The sequence below is a fragment of the Schistocerca serialis genome, chromosome 9, assembly GCF_023864345.2.
Source record: "Schistocerca serialis cubense isolate TAMUIC-IGC-003099 chromosome 9, iqSchSeri2.2, whole genome shotgun sequence".
NCBI lineage: Eukaryota > Metazoa > Arthropoda > Insecta > Orthoptera > Acrididae > Schistocerca > Schistocerca serialis.
Genome location: NC_064646.1, coordinates 157690903 through 157712280, shown reverse-complemented (window position 1 = coordinate 157712280; position 21378 = coordinate 157690903).

Here is a 21378-nt window from a genome sequence, read left to right as displayed (position 1 = left end):
TGAAGTGTATGTGGTAAGGCTGTATTTGAGCTCTTGGTTAGCTCACTTGTGTTGGCACTAAAGGCACTAAAGTTAAAACTTCTGCTCAGGAAGAAGAAGTATTGTTGGTCTGTAATTAATGGTGGCTTATCTCCAGTTTTATAGACTGGTATAACTATAGTGTATTTAAGTCTGTAAGGAAATAGGGTACAAGTACTGACTGATTACAAAGATGGCTCAAGTCACAGTAATAGAGTTGTTATTTTGTAGTTTTATTCATATATGGATTACTTTTATGAGATTTGTCACGATTTTATAGATTAAACAGAAAAACATAAATAATACATACAAGTATTTACATATTAATAGGTCTAGTTTATCATGGCCTTATAGTATGAGTCTTCTTGACAGTGTTAACTACATACTTGCTGAACTACCTAATTTAAGTGTAACAAATGAAAGACATGGCTACTATACAAGAACGTGTACTTCTTTGCTGTTGCCACAAAATAGATTAGCTAAAACTAACAATAGTCATAAGTATATGGCAATTAAAATATATAACAAATTGTCTAAAAATGGGTCAATCAAGCCTGACAAATTATTTAAAGACAATATTCATAACTTCTTGTTAACTAATCCATTCTATTCATTAGAAGAATTTTTAGAAATGCCCAATATCAACTTAAATATGCAAAATTTTTTTTTGTAAAATTAATAGGTTAAGTGAACTGACAAGTGCTTGCCCGGAAAGGCAAAGGTCCCGAGTTCGAGTCTCGGTCGGGCACACAGTTTTAATCTGCCAGGAAGTTTCATATCAGTGCACACTCTGCTGCAGAGTGAAAATCTCATTCTGGAAACATCCCCCAGGCCGTGGCTAAGCCATGTCACCGCAATATCCTTTATTTCAGGAGTGCTAGATCTGCATGGTTCGCAGGAGAGCTTCTGTAAAGTTTGGAAGGTAGGAGACGAGGTACTGGCAGAAGTAAAGCTGTGAGTACCGGGCGTGAGTCATGCTTTGGTAGCTCAGATGGTAGAGCACTTGCCCGCAAAAGGCAAAGGTCCCGAGTTCGAGTCTCGGTCGGGCACACAGTTTTAATCTGCCAGGAAGTTTCATATCAGCGCACACTCCGCTGCAGAGTGAAAATCTCATTCTGGAAACATCCCCCAGGCTGTGGCTAAGCCATGTCTCCGCAATATCCTTTCTTTCAGGAGTGCTAGTTCTGCATGGTTCGCAGGAGAGCTTCTGTAAAGTTTGGAAGGTAGGAGACGAGGTACTGGTAGAAGTAAAGCTGTGAGTACCGGGCGTGAGTCGTGCTTCGGTAGCTCAGTTGGTAGAGCACTTGCCTGCGAAAGGCAAAGGTCCCAAGTTCGAGTCTTGGGATGGCACACAGTTTTAATCTGCCAGGAAGTTTCATTTTCTGAAGTAATTTAGGGAACAAGTAGAAAATTTAAATCAGGACAACCTGATAAGCATTAGAGTACTTTCAAGTACCAGGTCAGTCTTTTAACAAAAGATCAACCTCATTTAGTTTATCTCTACTGTATAAGTCTGTTGGTTGAAGCCTGAAACTGATAGCAGTGAGATATGTGATGAAAATTTAAGTGTATACCAGAAGGATAGGCAAATGGGAAATGGAGGTGGTGTATTTGTCGCAGTAGACAAGAAACTCAAATTCACCAAAATAGAAATTGAAGCTTCATGTGAGATTTTTTGGACAAGATTCAGTATCGGGGTGGTCATAAGATGGTAATGGATCCAGCTATTGCCTTTTGGACTCATCTCCTGATGTAACCAAAAGTCTTAGAGAAAATCTCAGTTCACTTGTATGTAGGTTGGCAGTTATACAGTAATCATTGGTGAAAACTTCATTCATGCAACCAGTAATTGGGAAAATTACAGTCTTGTCAGTCATGGGCTCAATACGACATCCTGATAAACATTACTAAATGCCTTCTCTGAAAACTACCTACATCATATAGTTAGGAATCCCACTCATGATGGAAATATGCTGGATCTAATGGCAAGTAGACCTGATGTCTTTGAGGATGTCCACATCAAAACTGGTATTAGTGACCATGATGCGGTCATGGCAACAATGATTACCAAAGTACAAAGAACAACTAGAACAAGCAGAAAGATATATATGTTCAGCAATTTAGATAAAAAAAAACAGTAGTGTCAGATCTCAATGTGGAACTTGAAACTTTCAGCACAGGTCAGGAGCATGTAGATGAACTCTGGCTCAAGTTTAAAAGGATAGTTGACCACACACTGAATAGATATGTACTCAGTACAACAGTTCATAAAGGTAACAACATGGTAAAGAAACTTCTAAAGAAACAGAGATTACTGCATAACAAGTGTAAAATAAAGCATAGGGCTATAGATAGCAAGATGCTGAATGAAATGTGTTTGGCTGTCAAGAGAGCAATGTGTAATGGCTTCAGTGACTATTTTCAAATGATATTTAACAAAATCAAAAGAAATTTTGGTCATATGTAAAGGCTGTTAGTGGCACCAAGTTAGTATCCAGTCGCTAGCGAATGAGAGGAACTGAAATTGAGGACAGTAAAGCAAAAGCTGAAATGCTTAACCCCATTTTCAAATGTTCCTTTACAAGGGAAAACCCAGGAGAATTTCCCCAATTAAATCCTTGTACCACTGAAAAGATAACTGAAGTACGTATTGGTTCAGTGGTGTTGAGAAACAGCTGAAATCATTAAAATTGAACAAAGCTCCAGGTTGTACTGGAAACCCTGTCACATCCTATACTGAATTTGAAGCTGTGTTAGCCCCTGTTCTGGCTATATTCTATCATAGATCCCTAGAATAGAAAACGATGCCCCATTCTTGTAAATAGGCACAGGTCACATCCATTACAAGAAGGCTAGTAGAAGTGATCCATTACTGTCCAATATCCTTTGACATCAACTTGTTGAAGAATCTTAGAACATGTTCTGAGCTCAAACATGACCAGGTATCTCAAACAGAATGATCTACTCAATACCAGCCAACAAGGATTCTGGAGAAACAACCATATAAAACCAAATTCACACTTTTCTCACATGACATACTGAACACTTTGGATCAAAGCAACCAGCTAGATGGAGTGTTTCTTAATTTCAAAGTAGCATTTGACTCAGTACTGTATGTATGCTTTTTGTCAAAAGTATGATCATAGGGGGTATCAACTGAAATTTGTGACCAGATTGAGGACTTTTTGGTTGTGAGAACACAGCATGTTATCTTTGATACAGAGTCACTGTCAGATGTAGAAGTAACTTCAGGTGTGCCCCAGGGAAGTGTGTTGCGACCCTAGTTCTTCATGTTGTATATTAGTGACCTTGCAGACAATATTAATGCTTTTTGCAGATGATGCAGTGCATCAATATTCAGTCAGATCTTGCCAAGATTTGAATGTAGTACAGAGATCGACAACTTGCTTCAAATGTTCAGAAATGTAAAATTTTGCTCTTCACAAAATGAGAAAATGTCATATTCTATGACTATAATACCAGTGAGTCACTGGTTGGAATCAGCCAACTCATACAAATATCTGGATGTATCACTTTATAGGAATATCAAATGGAATGATCACATAGGTTCAGTCATGGGTAAAGCAGGTGGTAGACTTCAGTTTATTGGTAGAATACTGGGGAAGTGCACTCAGTCTACAAAGGAGATTGCTTTCAAATTACTCAGGTGACTGGATATAGAATATTGGTCTAGTGTTTGGGACCATGCCAGAGAGGCATAACAGGGAATATTGAACATATACAGAGAAGGGCAGCACAAATGGCCACAGGTTTGTTTAATCTGTGGGAGAGTGTCACAGAGAGACTGAAGCAACTGAACTGGCAGACTCTTGAAGACAGATGTAAACTATCTGAAGAAAGTCTATTAACAAAGTTTCAAGAACCAGCTTTAATCATTCCTCTACGGATATACTACAACACACTATGTATCACTCACATAGGTTTTATGAGGATAAGATAAGAATGATTACTGCACACACAGAGGCATTCAAATAATCATTCTTCCTGTGCTCCATACATGAATGGAATAGGAAGAAACCCTAATGGTTGGTACAATGGGACATACCCTCTGCCAAGCACCTCATGGTTGTTTGCAGAGATTAGATGTAGATTTAGATGTAGATGTAGATATTTTCTTTATAAATTCCTGTGGATACATTGTTTCATAACATAAAAAGTGTTTCTCAATGCTATCCACCCCACACATTGCACATGCTGTCAGCTGATATCAGGAACATGATGATGATGTTTGGTTTCCTTTGTGTATATCACAATTTCCCACTTGTTTAAGTGAAATCCTGAGTTTACGTGAAATCTTGAGTTACACAACCCTGTCCATGTTATCTAAGTAATAGAAGCTGTGATATTATGGGGTGCACACAAGGCTTTTTTTTTAGATTAGGTGACTCTGTATTTGGTCCAGATAACAACAGCTATAGAAGACCTGGAAGTATCAGGGTAATATTGGAACAAATTGGATCCATATTCCCTTCATGCTGTAACAGAAAAACTTGGAGAAAATCTCAATTTGCTAGGATTTAAGCTCCATGATCATACTAAAGACATCAGAGGAGAGTTTGATCATATAAAAATAAATTGGGATAATTAAAATTTTGTTAGTGGTGGGCATGACAAGACATCATGTGAAACATTATTGAATGCCTTCTCTAAAAACTTCCTATGCTGACAGGGAAAAAAAATCACAACACCAAGAAGGGGTTGGCCAACAGAAACAAAAGTTGGTAGGTGTGTTTCTACATCTGAAAGATGATCTCTGTGCAAATTTCAAGCCAATTACTTAAGAGTGGTGCTAGTAGCACCACTACAAGGATGCAAATCAGCTTTGTATGAAGTACATGCTATAATGGTCATGAGCATTATAGTATGTTTAAAATGAGTTGCTATGTTTGACAGTTCAGTACGGAACAAGTGGAGGGAAGTGTAGATGCCACTGTGTGCTGTGCGCATCAGCAGGTGACCACAGTATAATGCCAGTCCTATTCGGTGCGAAATCTGGCAGGGTTGCTTGAACAGCAGGACGTCCGATCTGCGATCATTCTGAAACGATTTTAAAGAAACTATTTGGTGCTAAACTGTCACTCTCACACATTTCAAAGTTTAATTTGCCAGCTTCATGATGAACTGCCTATCTGTGAGCCTTAGTAAAATGTTCATGTTGTTGGTGTGGTCTTCAGTCCTGAGACTGGTTTGATGCAGCTCTCCATGCTACTCTATCCTGTGCAAGCTTCTTCATTTCCCAGTACTTACTGCAACCAACATCCTTCTGAATCTGCTTAGTGTATTCATCTCTTGGTCTCCCTCTACGATTTTTACCCTCCCTGCTGCCCCCCAATGCTAAATTTGTGATCCCTTGATGCCTCAGAACATGTCCTACCAACCGGTCCCTTGTTCTAGTCAAGTTGTGCCACAAGCTCCTCTTCTCCCCAATTCTATTCAATACCTCCTCATTAGCTATGTGATCAACCCATCTAATCTTCAGCATTCTTCTGTAGCACCACATTTCGAAAGCTTCTATTCTCTTCTTGTCTAAACTATTTATCGCCCACGTTTCACTTCCATACACTCCATACAAATACTTTCAGAAACGACTTCCCACTTAAATCTATACTCGATGTTAACAAATTTCTCTTCTTCAGAAACGCTTTCCTAGCCATTGCCAGTCTACATTTTATATCTTCTCTACTTCAACCATCATCAGTTATTTTGCTCCCCAAATAGCAAAACTCCTTTACTACTTTAAGTGCCTCATTTCCTAATCTAATTCCCTCAGCATCACCCGACTTAATTCGACTACATTCCCTTATCCTCTTTTATCTTTGTTGATGTTCATCTTATATCCTCCTTTCAAAACACTGTCCATTCTGTTCAACAGCTCTTCCAAGTCCTTTGCTGTCTCTGATAGAATTACAATGTCATCGGCGAACCTCAAAGTTTTTGTTTCGTCTCCATGGATTTTAATACCTACTTTGAATTTTTCTTTTGTTTACTTTACTGCTTGCTCAATATACAGATTGAATAACATTGGGGAGAGGCTACAACCCTGTCTCATTACCTTCCCAACCACTGCTTCCCTTTCATGCCCCTTGACTCTTATAACTGCCATCTGCTTTCTGTACAAATTGTAAATAGCCTTTTGCTCCCTGTATTTTACCCCTGCCACCTTTAGAATTTGAAAGAGAGTATTCCAGTCAACATTGTCAAAAGCTTTCTCTAAGTCTAGAAATGCTAGAAATGTAGGTTTACCTTTCCTTAATCTTTCTTCTAAGATAAGTCATAAGGTCAGAATTGCCTCACGTCTTCCAATATTTCTATGGAATCCAAACTGATCTTCCCCTAGGTTGGCTTCTACTAGTTTTTCCATTCGTCTGTAAAGAATTCGTGTTAGTATTTAACAGCTGTGACTTATTAAACTGATAGTTTGGTAATTTTCACATCTGTCAACACCTGCTTTCTTTGGGATTGGAATTATTATATTCTTCTTGAAGTCTGAGGGTATTTCACCTGTCTCACACATCTTGCTCACCAGATGGTAGAGTTTTGTCAGGACTCGCTCTCCCAAGGCCAGCAGTAGTTCTAATGGACTGATGTCTACTCCCGGGGCCTTGTTTCGACTCAGATCTTTCAGTGCTCTGTCAAACTCTTCACGCTGTATCGTATCTCCCATTTCATCTTCATCTACGTCCTCTTCCATTTCCATAATATTGTCCTCAAGTACATCGCCCTTGTATAGACCTTCTATATACTCCTTCCACCTTTCTGCTTTTCCTTCTGTGGTTAGAACTGGGTTTCCATCTGAGCTCTTGATGTTCATGCAAGTGGTTCTCTTATCTCCAAAGGTCTCTTTAATTTTCCTGTATGCAGTATACATCTAACCCCTAGTGAGGTAAGCCTCTGCATCCTTACATTTGTCCTCTAGCCATCCCTGCTTAGCCATTTTGCACTTCCTGTTGATCTCATTTTTGAGACGTTTGTATTCCTTTTTGCCTGCTTCATTTACTGCATTTTTATATTTTCTCCTTTCATCAATTAAATTCAATATATCTTCTGTTACCCAAGGATTTCTACTAGCCCTCGTCTTTTTACCTACTTGATCCTCTGCTGCCTTCACTACTTCATCCCTCAAAGCTACCCATTTTTCTTCTATTGTATTTCTTTCCCCCATTCCTGTCAACTGTTCTATTATGCTCTCCCTGAAACTCTGTACAACTGCTGGTTCTTTCAGTTTATCCAGGTCCCATTTCCTTAAATTCCCACCTTTTTGCAGTTTCTTCAGTTTTAATCTACAATTCATAACCAATAGATTGTGGTCAGAGTCCACATCTGTCCCTGGAAATGTCTTACAATTTAAAACCTGGTTCCTAAATCTCTGTCTTACCATTATATAATCTATCTGATACCTTCTAGTATCTCCAGGATTCTTCCATTCATGGACGTGTGTAAAGTCCTAAGAAACAAGGGAAACTAATTCATTCTGATAGGGGTGACAAAGAAAAAATTCAAACTGAATATAAAAAGTTTAGGTACCAAACAAAGGATGCACATGAAATAACTAAAAGCAAAAATGATCTATTGATGCACTGGAATATAAATGGCTCAGGGGCAGAACTACCAAATAGTAAATTCTCAAAAATCGACGAACTAAAAATTCTGCTTTCAGAATCCGTAAATATTCAAATAATCTGCCTAAATGAACACTGGTTAACAGAAGATAGTATAAAAGTACTAAATAGAATTAATAGTTTTAAGGTAGCTGCTAGCTTTTGTAGAATAAGCAAATCTTGTGGAGGCTCCTGCATTCTTGTCAATTCTTCCGTAAGTTATACAGTAAGAGATAGTTTTAATTATTTAAATGAAGAGAGCGTGTTTGAAAGTTGCTCTGTAGAACTAAGTGATCTGAATACACTGGTTACAGCAATGTACAGAATTCCTGGATGTGTGGTAACAAAAGTGTTTTTAGCCAAATTCAAATGCCTCCTGGAAAAACTCCAGAAAGAAAGTGAGAAAAAAGTTGTTATAGCAGCAGACTTCAACTTAAATATCTTAGTTGAAAGCAATGATTCCACAAAATTTCGTGACTTGATTCAGAAATCTGGTTTCAAGCTAAATTTTTCTGAAGGCACTAAGGAAAACAGCAGATCAGTGACCTGCATTGATAATGTTATTACTAACTACAAATTTGACAGTGGAAATAAGCACAAATACTGCTTAGACTTGGGTATTTCAGATCACTCAGCTCTGTTTATTGAGCTCCCGAAAGCAAATAACCTAAAGCCTCCAGAAGTGTGTATAAAAAGGGATCTCAGTAAAAGTAAAATGGATTTATTCCGCAATAAATTAAGTATAATAATCTGGCCTGTAGACTACAATAGTTCAAGCTCGATAAACTATGACAAATTCTTAAATTGTTTCTTAGAGGTATTTAATGAATCAATTCCTCATAGATATAAGCAAAAAAAAGTTTATGTCAAACAGTATAAAGCTGTATTTAGGAAAGTTGTAGTGGCAGCTAAAAAAATGGCAAATAATAAATTCATACGAGAACACAGAAATAAGACAAAAGCAGTGTGGTCAGTTGTTCAGTCTGAACTAGGAGCCAAAGTAAAAATTCATGAGATTTAGAAAATTAGACATGAAAATGAAATTATAGTAAACCCTGTTCAGATGTCAAGTTGTTTCAATGAATTTTTCCTAAATGTAGTAAGATCGGATTTGGATATGACATTCTATCAGGGCATCACAAATTCGGAAAACAGCCAGAACACATCTTTTAAACAATTTGAAAAATCACCCAAAGGGATGTGGAAAAGGAAATATTGTCTGTAAAAAACAAAACCTCACATGGGTGGGATGAAATAACAACATCTGTAATCAAGTATGTGTACGATATTATTTCCCAACCACTGTCAACTATTATAAATCAATCTTTTGAACAGGGATGCTTTCCAGAGGTATTGAAATATGGTGAGATCAAACCTCTATTCAAGAAAAGATCAACAGAAGATATGGGGAATTACTGCCATATCTCTCTCTTGCTGGTCTTCTCTAAAGTGTTTGAAAAGATTGCAGCAAAACAAATTAATAAATTTCTTACTGTAAATGATATAATTTTTAAAAACCAGTTCGGATTCCAACAGGGTAAAAGTACTGTGAATGCTATAAATGACTTTATCCAAAAAATATGCTCCACATTAGATAAAGGTAGAAAGGTCACAGGTATATTCTGTGATCTGACTAAAGCTTTTGATTCAGTGAACCATACATTACTCCTCCACAAATTACAGATGTATGGAATCGGAGACACTGCTTTAAAATGGTTTAGCTATTACCTGTCACGTAGTAAACAAAGAGTAATTTTAACTTCAAATGGAACCAATTATTCATCAGACTGGAAAACAGTTCCCCAAGGAGTCCCACAAGGTTCGATATTGGGTCCCTATCTGTTTCTTTTTTATGTAAATAACCTACCACTTGCTATTGATGTTCATTCAGTCTTATTTGCTGATTATACATCAGTTCTAATTGAAAATGAGGTATCTGAAAATATTCCAGAAAAAGCCAAAAATACTTTAGAAAAACTTGAATCTTGGTTCTATCAAAATGGACTAAAACTAAATGTAACTAAAACCAAAATGATGCAATTTGAAGCTAAATCAGTAGAAAGAAGTGAAATAAAGATAACTTGCAATGATCAGGATATCACAGAAGCAAACCACGTGAAGTTCTTAGGCCTAAATATTGACAAAAATTTAAATTGGGAGGTACACATAGATTACTTAGCAAATAAACTGAACAACTTAGCATTTGCAATATGTATTTTGTCAGGTGCCACAAACATGGATACCAGAATGATAGTTTATCACTGCTACTTTGAGTCAGTTTTTTGTTATGGCGTAATCATCTGGGGAAATTCAGCAAATGTCACTAGGCTCCTAGTATTACAAAAGAAAGTAATTAGAAACATGTATGTTGCAAAAAAATGGGAATCCTGTCGACCACTGTTAAAAAATTTAAAAATACTATCTGTCCCCTCACTTTACATATATGAGATGGTGGCGTTCCTATATAGAAATCAACATACACTAGACACGTTCCATTTTAACCACAACGACAGCACTCGCCACAGAGATAACTTCAAACTTCCAACACATCGTTTAAAACTTTATTCCCAAACACCAGAGTATATGGGGTTAAAAATTTTCAATAAAATAAAAGGCAGTAATATATTTAAATTGGAGATTGGTTCACTGATATGATTGCTCTTTATTCTTCTGGTGGAAAAGTGTTATTATTCTGTCGATGAATTCATTGAGGACAGCTTCACAATCTGAACACTGGGATTATATTACATGTATTATTTTATGTACATGTGTAGCTGTCACTTAGAAATGTAAAATATAATGTAAACTTTTGTATTTCTCTTAAAAAAGTGAAAAAAGTTTCTTTTGTAAACCTTGACATGTCTCCTGTACATCAAATCAAATGATTGGAAAATTGTATGTAATGAGATGAATAAACCACATATCACATATCATTCCATTAATGGTCATAGCCATTGTGATGTTTCAATAATAGGTAAACTAATGCAAGAAATTCTTAGTTTTCAGTGAAAAACAGGTGTCGCTATGAATTTGTGTTTGGTACATGTTAGGTTAGATGTTCCTGTGGATTAAATGTAGGTAATATATTGAATTATTCTTTAAATTTGTAAGGATCCAGATGCCTGTTTCCAGTCTTGAAAAAATGGAATGTATGTCAAGCGCTCTACCACGAAATCGTACCATGAAAGGATCCTTTCATCTTTCCCTCTTCTTCCCTCTTTCCTCACGAAGCAACTGGGGGTTGCGAAAGCTCGAATTTTGTGTGTATGTTTGTGTTTGTTTGTGTGTCTATCGACCTGCAAGCGCTTCTGTTTGGTAAGTCTCATCATCTTTGTTTTTAGATATATTACAATGTTAGTGAGATGAATATTTCTAAACTTTGCCATGTTCTGACAAAAGAAGCAGATTTCAACATAGCAACAAGAGAAGCTACGTATTCCTCAGAACTCTTCACACTCCTTCATGAATGGCTCCTCAACTACCTTCCTGGTATGGCTGACAACTCAAGACCAGTCCTATCATGTAACATTTGTAGTAGCTTCTTTTGTCAGCATTTCAACCTCAATGACCTTAAACTTCGTGCTGTTTTTTGTGACATTACTTTTCACATAGGCCTGTATACTCTCAGTCAGATTTAAATGAGCATGATACATAGGAAGCCTTATTAAACTATGTCCTTTACTGTTAGTCAGATTGTCATCCAGGTAGCATGGAGTTCTGACTTGTACAGCACTACAAGTTCCATTAACTTTGCCTTATACACACAACGTTAAACTTTATCTCATGGAATATTTCTTTATAGCCAGAGAGAAATATCAGCTTACCTCCACTTCACTGTTGGAGGTTTATGCATCACAACAGCATGGTATAGGTTTTGTCCATTATTATTGCCAAATCCCGAGGAATGTTTTGCAGCACAACGTTGTCTTGTCAGCTGGTGAATGTGTTCTTGGATGACACTTTTATTGAAAATCTTGTATTCAAATGTACTGCACTGTTGTTATTAATGCAACACCAACACAAAATGCTTGTTCACAATACCTGAGGACTACAGAACATTTCAATATGAGAAAATATGACTTTACAATGAGAGCTGGCAAAAGTTGATACACCTAATACGTGACAACACATGGTACTGTTTACTCATGTGTGGCAACAGGGGCACTTTACCAGCTGAACCACTGGCAGCATGGTAGGGAAAGATGGCTTGCCATTGGTGTTACCTGGGCAACTGCATCTCGCCCCTCCAGTAAGCCAAATGTCAAAAGTCGCAAGTAATTTTAAACACACTGTTGTTACTTTTGAGATTGGACATGGTGAGTTGATGTTAGTCAAGAACACCTTTAAGCCAACAAAGACACCAGCATTGACACCTCACTAAGTTTGATTGAGGTCACGTAATAGAGCTGCGAGAAGTTATAGAGCTATGAGAAGCTGGATCTTTCTTCTGCAAAGACCTGGCAGGAATGTAGCCACTGTACATGATTGCTGGTAGTGGTGATCATGGGAATGTATGGTAACAGGAAGACTGGGCTCCAAATGGCCACATAACACTACCAAGAGGTAAGACCATCATGTTTGGTGTATGGCTCTGGCACAATGTACTGCATCTGCAGCAGCCTTTCAGCAGCAGTTGCTACAACTGGGACACAACAAACTTTTTCAGATTAGTTACTTCAAGGACAGTTCTGAGCCAAATGACTAATAGTATCCATTCCACTGCCCCAAACAACCACCATTTGAGAGTTCAATTGTGTCAAGCAAGAGCTCATTGGAGGGAAAGATTGATGTCTGTTGTATTTTCTGGTGAAAGCTGGCTTTGTCACAGTGCCAATAATTGTGTGTGTTAGTAAGGAGGAGGCCACCTGAGGGCTTGCAATCAACCTGCCTGGACCTACACCTTGTGTTATGGTCTGGGGTGTGATTTCAAACAGGATAATGTTCACCAACATACTGCTGTTATAACACAACATGCTCTACAGAGTGTCAACATGTTGCCTTGGCCTGCTCAATCACTAGATTTGTGTCCAGTCAAGCACATATGGACATTATCATTAACCATCCCTGTATTGACTGACCAAGTGCAACAGGCATGGAACTCCATCCCACAAATTGATACCCGGCACCTGTACAACACAATGCATGCAAGTTTGTATGCTTGCATTCAACACTCTGCCAGGTACACTAGTTGTTAATGTACCAATGTTTCTCATTCGTGATGGCTTATCTCATGCTTAAATCAACGTGTGGTCTTGCAATGTTAATCACTTAAATATGTTACCTAGACAAATGTATTCCCCAAAACTTCATTACTCTACATTAATTATTTTTTGGTGCTGCAAATTTTTTTTCCATCAGTGTCTTTTCTTTTAGTGTTCAACCCTGAGGTTGGTTTGCAGCAGAGTGCCATTCCTCTCTTCTGTCCGCCTTCCTCTTCATTTCCACATATGTGTTGCATCCAACATCATTCATGATCTGTTGCATGTTTGATATCCTTGGTCACCGCCGCCGACTCCTTCCCTCAGTAGCTCCTTCTGCTACTGTTCCAAAGATGTTGTTGTGTCATAGGATGTGCCCTACAAGTTTGTCTGATCTTGTTTGGATGTGCCTCCACAGAGGTCTGGTTTCCTGTACTCTTCTAAGCACCTCTTTCTTTGTCTCTCCAGCTAATCTCCATCATTCTTCTATAGCATCACATCTCCAGGCCCTCTAGCCATCTTCTTTCTTCTCTGCCAATTGTCCAAGTTTCACATCAGTATAGGGCCACACTCTAAACAAAACCTTTCATGATACATTTCCTTATTTCCAGACTGATGTTGTTGCTGGTGAGTAAGTTCCTTCTCCGATTAAATACAATTTTGTCCATTTGTATTCTGCTCACAATTTCTTTCTGGCTTCTACCATCCCTTGTGATTTTGCTTCCCAGGTAAGTAAATTCCTCTATCATTTTGGAGCTCCTCTCTTCCAATTCTCATTCTCAGAGGTTCATATTCTGTTCCTGTATTGCATTCTATCACTTAAGTCTTTTTCTTGTTTATTCTAATTTCATATTGATTGCATAGAATTTCTTACATTGTTCTGAGTACTTCCTCTAGATCTTTTGTCTCCGTGACTACAGCAATATCATCTGCAAAATGTAGCATGTCTATCTTCTGCTCATTAATTTTGATCCCGAGCTCAGTAGTTTCTCGAACTTGGAGTATAGCTTCCTGGATGTAAGCATTGAATATAAGAGGAGAGAGAGCACATCCTTGTCTTACCCCTTTTCTAATATTTACTTCTTGTTCCTGGTGACAGTTCCTAATCACTGCCACCTCATTCTTATAGAAACTGAGTATCACATGAATGTCTTTGTACTTTATTCCACTTTTCCTCAGCACTCTGAACATTTCTTGCCAGATAACGTTATCAAATTCCTTTTCCATGTCTACAAAGGCAATATAAGTTGGTCTATTTTTCTGTATAATTGCTTTTTGATAACTAGTCTCACTACCAGAATCACCTCTCTTGTTCCCAGTTCCCTTCTGAAACCAAACTGATCTTCACTCAGCATATCCTCCACCTTCTCTTCAATTCTCTTCAGAACTATTTTCATGAGAATTTTTGATGCATGTGATATTAGGCTTAGAGTTTGGTACTGTTCACATTTTGTAGCTGCTGCCTTCTTTGGTATAGGAACAATGATAAATTTCTGTAAGTCTGTCGGTATATCTCCTGTGTTATAGATGGACCTAATAAGTTTAAGCAGCATAATTTTCATGCTGTCACCACCATTCTTTATTAGTTCTGCAGGGATGTCATCAATACCTGTTGCTTTGTTGTCCCATAGTCCCATAGAGGTGTTCTAGCATACAACTCCTCCATGTATTCTTTTCCATCTCTTCACCATGTCTTCACCAAACAGCATTTTCCCCTCTTTACTTTTATTGTACCTGAGAGTGTTGTTTTACATTTGTTAAAAAATTGATTTGCTGTTCTGTAGGCTAAATCAGTTCTTCCATTTTGGATATTTTCTTCCACTTCCCTGCGCATTTCTCCAAGAAAATTTTCTTTTGCTTTCCTAGCTTCTCTATTAACTAAAGTCCTTAGTCTCCCGTATTCAGCTTTTCCTTGTTCATCAGTGGCATTTTTGTATAATCTCCTGTTTTCAATAAGCTCAATAATATCTGCTGTAATCCATTTCCTCTTGTTTTTGAGTTCAGTTCTTCCAACTATCTTTTCTGCTGCTTTGTATATACCAGATTAAATTTGATCCCAGTCTTCATTTATTCCACCATGTTGAAAATTTTTAGCTAGGTTGTCTGTTTCATGCCAGTACTTTGCCAGTATCTAAGTTTTCGGTTTTTCTAGTTCCCATTTAAGTTTTACTGGCTTTGTCTTAATGTTCGAATCTCAGTGAAGAATACATAATTTGGAGCCCCACTCATGATGGAAATATGGTTCTAATGGCAACCAACAGACTTGACCTCGTTGAAGATGTCCACATTGAAACTGATATCAGTGACCATCATGCAGTTGTGACAACAATGATTACCAAGCTACAAAGGACAACTAATACTACTGGAAAGACATATATATGTTCAGTAAACTAGATAAAAAAGTAGTAGTGTCATATTTCAATGAGAAACTTGAAACTTTCAGCACGAGGCAGGACTATGCAGAGGAACTATGGCTCAAACTTAAAAGAATAGTCAACCATGCATTGGATAGAAATGTACCCAGTAGAACAGTTCATAATGGGGGTGACCCTCCATGATATAAAGTCACAGTAAAGAAACTACTAGAGGAACTTCTAAATAAATTGCTGCATAGTAGATGTAAAATAAAGCATAGTACTATAGATACAGAGATGCTGAGTGAAACACATTTGGCTGTCAAGAGAGCAATGCATGAAGCTTTCAATGATCATCAAAGCTGAATATCATCAAATGATCTTCCACAAAACCCAAACAAATTCGGGTCTTATGTAAAGGCTGTTAATGGTACCAAACATTGCATACTATCATTTGTGGATGAGACTGCAGGTGACAAAGCAAAAGCAGAAATGTTGAATTCCATTTATAATGTTCCTTTACAAAGTAAAATCCAGGAATATTGCCCTATCTTAATTCTCTTACCACTGCAAAGATCAGTGAAACAAATATTAAATTATTTAGGAGTAAAGGAAACCACCTACCAAATAGCAGAAGTGTTCAATTGTTGACAGGTACACACAAAAAAGGAAAAAAAAACACATGTGTGTGTTTGTGTGTGTGTGTGTGTGTGTGTGTGTGTGTGTGTGTGTGTGTAGTCTAGCTGGACAAATTATTTACTCTGAAAGAGGCTTCTGCTATTTGGTGAGTGGTCTTGCTTGCTTCTAAATTCTTTTCATTGTACCTGAGTTTTCCTACTATACGAAATATATATTGATGTCAGTGGCATTGAGAAGTAGCTAAAATTATTAAAATTCTTCAGAACTCCAGGAACTGATGTACTGCCTATCAGATCCTTTAACAAATCTGTAGCTGAGTTAGCACCACTTTTAACCATAGTACACTGTAGAACCCTCAAACAAAAATGTGTGCCCAGTGATTAGTAGAAAGGACAAGCCACACCCCCATCTACAAGAAGGGCAGCAGAAATGATCCATAAAATTATGATCCAATGTCCTTGACATCCATTTGCTATATAATCTTAGAACATGTTCCAAGCACAAATGTAAACAGGCATCTCAAACAGAATGATCTTCTCCATGCCGAGCATCGTGGATTCCATGTGAAACTTAACTCCTGTTTTTCTCATGTGACATCTTGAAAGCCATGGGTCAAGGTAGTAACATAAATGCAGTGTTTCTTGACTTATGAAAGGTTGTTGACTCAGTACCAGATACACAGGTATGCTTATTACCAGAAGTACAATCAAGATCTTTGACTGGAGTGAGGCATGTTATCTAGGATTAGGAGCTACTGTCAGATGCAGAAGTAACTTCAGTTGTGCCCCAGAGCAGAGTGGTCACATCCTTGCATTTCATCTCTTATACTAAAGACACTGCAGACAATATTAATAGTAACTCTTTGCAGTTGATGTAGTTATCTACAATTAACTAGTGTCTGAAAAATGAATTGCACAAATATTCAGTCAGATCTTGATAAGGTTTCAAAGTGATGCAATGGTTTGTCACTTGCTTTAAATGTTCACAAATGTAAAACAGTGCATTGGAATCAGTCAACTCATAAAAATATCTGGTGTAACAGTTTGTAGGGATATGAAATAGCATGATCTGTAACATCATGCTGTAAGGCTTCAGCAAGTGGCTTGCTGCTGGAGAATGAGTGATGAATGCAGTCAGTTGACAGAACACTTTATTGACAACCTCAGTCAGACATAGTTCAGTGTGTCTGAAACAAACGGACTGCGGACAAAGGGAGATGATCCTCTGATCCAAGCACACAGGTATATACATGCCATTGCAGGTGTTCCTCATGGAAAGTGGGGTGCAGCTCCACTGCCACAGCATGCTAGTGGATGGCAGTATCGAGAGGCCAGATGGAGGCACAGCAGCTAGATGGAGCCTGAGTGCAAGGGCCCAGCTCTCAGGCTGTAGTCGTTTTGCAGTCTAGTAGGAACAGTGTCATAGATGTGGTGCTGACTGTCACAAGTTGTGCATCATCAGACAGCCCAGCAACAACTATCATGATATGATGGATCTGTGGGTTCATAGCCAGATTATTGATGCTGACAGCTATAGAACAGCCATGTTCTGGCGTCTTGTCGAAATGTTTGGAGTGACGGCGATGTTTGAGGCATGGCTTGATTGGTAATTCACTGATCACATTGCCATACCCATGTGATGTCCCCACCCACTAGAATGCGAGGGCACTGATTGCAGAAGCGGTGTCTCAGCTAATGTTGTTGTGTTAGCAGGGGCGATGTTGGCAGGCTGATTCTGGCACCTGTGAGGCAGGGGCTGATCATGCAATTCAGTGACCAGCACCAGCTGCCTGGCTGTGGCCCCAGTACAGTTCTCTATCTTCTGCTTCAAGTTCTGTTTAATTTTATCCTATTGCAATCTTCCATTCCTAAAGGAAAAATTTGATCCTGGATTGTGGCTGAAACATGGTCACTGGTTTATTTACATTTATAAATATCTCACATTTCAATTTATTCCATTGTCAGTTTTCCTTTAGCTAAATCAGATTAAAATGTAACCCTCCCAGATCATCAAACCATTTAAAATGTAACCAGGTCCAGAAGCCCAGATCCAACATTGAATCTAATGTAACTTATCATACCAGCTCCATTCACCAAATCTAACGTAACAATCCCATCAGTTCAGGTTTAACATAGTACAGCTTATCATACCATGTTTTACATTTTTGGAGGTGATAACTTGGCTGCAAAAACTCTTGGGGTCATTACCAGATGTGCACCAATTAATCTGTTGACAACACTGCTTTATTACACACTAGTGGTAGGTAGGAAATCACGTTATCTGTTAGAAATCACAGTGGTTGAGAAGTCACAGATATCACAATAACAACTTTACAGAATCTAATTGCAATTTCAGTCACAATAAGCTGTCACAAGTTGCATTTCACATTTAACACCCTGTGCCATCTGTTGGCTGAATTTTGTACTGCTTTCTGTGTATTAGCTGGCATTTCAGTGACAAGTCACAGATAGAAGTTGCAAGTAGTAACTGAAAGGCGCAGTTAACATTCTTTGCCTAGTGCCATCTATTGACCGATCTTCATACTTCGCTATAAGATCCTTGTTCCTCACGAGACTGATGTATTGTGGTTGGTTTAAAGGCAGGAGAAGGGACCAAACTACAAGGTCATGCATCCAATGTACTGTGTGTGCATATTATATGACGACATGCACATTCAGCACCAGTTATGGTTGGTCAAATCATAGCTGTGACTCTGAATGTATTATATCAACAAGAAGCAACATTGCCTTTTTCTCTTGAAAATATCATTTAGAGACAAGTAACCTAAAAAATGTGTTTGATTCTACTTCCAATATGACAGATGTGGGTAATACTCAACATGCCTACAGGACTTTGCAGTGTTAACACAGCAGAACTCAGACATCTGTATAAGTGTAATGAAATGAGAACAATACTAATGAGTCATATAAATGCCTCACTTTTGTTCCGACACAGTTCAAGACTCTGGAGACAAATTTTATACCTGGTGTTCTACATGGCAACTACACACACACACACACACACACACACACACAACACACATGCACAGGAACTTTTTGCAGACACTAGAACCACCTACACAAGTAAGCTTTTCCTGTGTTACCTTCAAGAACTACACAAACAATTCCTGATTTAACCAGAAAACAGGAAGATCTGTGTTTCCCACTTTCATATCAACAGTCTCAAAAGGCATACTCTAGACCTTTGGCTATGTTACAGGTCAGTATCACTACACCATGATTGCAGGGAAAAGGGGGGGGGGGGGGGGGGGGGAGGGGGGGGGGGGGGGCAGGTCACTCTCCAGCAGGTCTTTACCAAAAATTAATGGCATAAAATTTACGAGTATAGGACAACTTAACATGTGGAAAATGAGAATTTCATTATTCACTCACTGTATTTAACATTTATCATTCATTTAAAATCGCATAATAACTTCAATTAAACACAGTTCAGTCACTCATTCTGCACACTTATCTCATAATTATGGCACTTCTAAACTGCAAATCCTCTAAGAGTTGTCTTGAATTCTCACAATTCTCACAATTCTCTCTCAAGAGCAGTGACGTGGATAGATACATACAGCAACCAGTAATCAGAGTCGGAAGTACGTCTGCAAAATCATAAGGATTATTAAACATTTTTGCTGTCATTAATTACAGGCAATGTAATTGGCAGAGTAGTATTGCTAATATTTCCTGTAATGAAAGCCACTCAATGAGTATGTTTCACATTTGCAAGAACGAGCTAACTTAAGTAATTAAGTTCATCCAAACACTTAGAAACTAACCTCTCATCTGAGGAAGACAGTCTAAAGAGGCAGTGGCAATTTCTCTGGATCTGTTGACAATGGTTTTTGAATTATCGGTATACTGAGTGACAAATGCAGTTCGGGTATCTGTGAACATAACAGTATTATACATTAGAATTCATTTTCTAAACATGCACTATTACAGTACTGTATGGCTACTTACATATTAATTGCACTATTAATATTTTCACAATTGTTTCTGTAATAAAAAATTAAAGTCAATGGAATAACAAATGTAAAACATACTTACTAACAACAGTTTTGTTGAGATGCAATTTTCTTTGTGGACAAAGGTAACTTTTTGATACGGTGATAAATTGCAGGAGTCACAGAAATCGCAGAAATCCATGCAGAAATCACAATGGTAGAATGTGGAATGATACAAGACCTGGATTCATTAATTGTGATTCTTAATTGTGACAAATCACAGTTAAGAATAATAGATACTGAAAAGTAGCTTTCAGAGAAATCACTCATATTGGAAAATTGCAGATTTGGCCATCACTATTACACATACAGACAACAGCCAGGTGTCACAAGTTCCCAGGAACTGGAACGCACCAGATACTCCTCCAATTGCACTACCTAAAAGCTTTTTGTTTTTTTTTCCTTTATTGTGTTTCAATGGTCCATCTGGGGTAGGCTGGCAGCAGCATATGCATTGCTCTTCAGCTGAAAGGCAGTAATTATACAAAGAAGAAATTTAAAATAACAGAAAAGAGAAAATATAGCGTACATAGATATAAAAATGGGGAATAGTATGAAAAAGTACAGACAAAAAGGGGGGCAACTGTAAAATGGCACACACACAGAAACCACATACTGGGACAATTAAAGAACACAAGGCAAAGTATGACTGGAGCATAAGAGTATTGACAGACAGGGTAGCACATAACAATTACTGACAGTAAGACTATGTACAAGTCCAGCACAGAATTAAAATCACAGCTCTTGACGCATGGGAGAACAGCACCAAATGCAACACTGACATAGCACACTGATTACAATGAGCAAAATGAGAGGATCTGCCAGGAGCATGGAGACAAGGGAGAAGGGAAGAAGGATGGGAGTGGAGGAGAGGGGGAAATGGGTGGGGGGCATGCCAAAGAGGACCGGAGAAGAAGGATGTGGGAGGGAATCAGTCAAGGAGAGGGTGCAGGGACCAAGGGGAAGGAGGGAAATCCGCTCTGGGAGAAGGAGGGGAGAGGAAAAAGAGGGGGGGGGGGGGCGACAAGGCAGTTGGATGGAAGGGTAGATGTCATGGCAAAGTTCAACATCCAGGAGGTGCTGGAAATTGCCCTGATGAAGGAGATGAAGGGTGTGGAGGTGGAGAGAGTGAGGGATACAGCAATGGAGGTGCGGCAATGGGCAGGGGATGGAGAGGAAGGAGGAAACCAGGGGATGGGGATTATCAAGCCTGCGGGCACTGTAAAGGATGCGGAGATGTTAGACAAAAAGGAGGAGGTTCGGGGAAGGGGATGAGGCTATAAAGGGGAAGGAAGGTGGATACGGAAGGCAAGGCAGAAGCGTAGCATTCAAGGTCTTGGAGGGCCTTATAAAAGTAAGAGGGGGGGGGGGGGGGGGGGGGGAGGGGGGGGGATCTATGCAATGCTGACATAAAAGAGGATAGGACAGATGAGGGATTCGTAGGTGTGGAGGATGGTGGAAGGTGCAATCCCCATGTCTGGCCAGACAGGAGTTTCCGGAGGCCGAGGTGGGAATGGGCTCTCTGCTGGTTAGTC